The sequence below is a fragment of the Sinocyclocheilus rhinocerous genome, unplaced genomic scaffold (assembly GCF_001515625.1).
Source record: "Sinocyclocheilus rhinocerous isolate Xijiao unplaced genomic scaffold, SAMN03320098_v1.1 scaffold2882, whole genome shotgun sequence".
Lineage (NCBI taxonomy): Eukaryota > Metazoa > Chordata > Actinopteri > Cypriniformes > Cyprinidae > Sinocyclocheilus > Sinocyclocheilus rhinocerous.
In genome coordinates this window covers 75,011-75,616 of record NW_015644632.1, presented here as the reverse complement: position 1 = coordinate 75,616, position 606 = coordinate 75,011, and the positions used below count along the sequence as shown (strand labels likewise).

Genomic DNA, 606 nt, shown 5'->3' with positions numbered 1-606 from the left:
CAAGGCACCAAACCCCCAACTTTGTTGGTGTGTGTTTACGGTGTGTGTGTTCACTGCTGTGTGTGTGCACTTGTATGGGAAACCATACTTAGCCATATGTAAATTCAAATCACTTTCACTATAAGCATGTTATAAACTTCTGAAACATTGGTGTTTCATATTTTAGAGCAGTCACTGCAACTTATGAAATGACTCAATTCAATCTGTATGTGGGAGTGTGTGTGGAAAAAAATCTGATGTAACCCCCTTTGTAATCCTTAACATTTTCATAAGTAACTGTAATTTAATTACACATTTTTTCTTAGTAACTGTAACTGATTACAATTACTTTTATTTTGTAAATAAATTACGTAATTCCGTTACATGTAACTAGTTACTCCCCAACACTGTCCATGACTATAGGTTGAGTTTCTTTTTAGGCTCCCTATTTGGGACAAATTTTTGTCAAAGATGCACCAGTTGAGGCTGGTTTCCTTTGACAAGATCTCACGGCACAGCATAGTGGGCATTTCATTACCCATAGTGTCCACTAGAGGACGCGGTGCAACTTCTCTTGAAGGGGAACTTCTCGGGTTACGGTTCACTGAGAGGGCCATATCTTGTTAA

General features: G+C 38.3%; 1 protein-coding gene across 3 annotated transcripts in view; it reads right to left on the bottom strand.

The window, feature by feature from the left end:
* LOC107758718 (myelin transcription factor 1-like protein) overlaps nucleotides 1–606 on the bottom strand; it is a 105,471-nt gene that overhangs the window by 37,184 nt on the left and 67,681 nt on the right. The gene's annotated exons all lie outside the window — the stretch shown is intronic.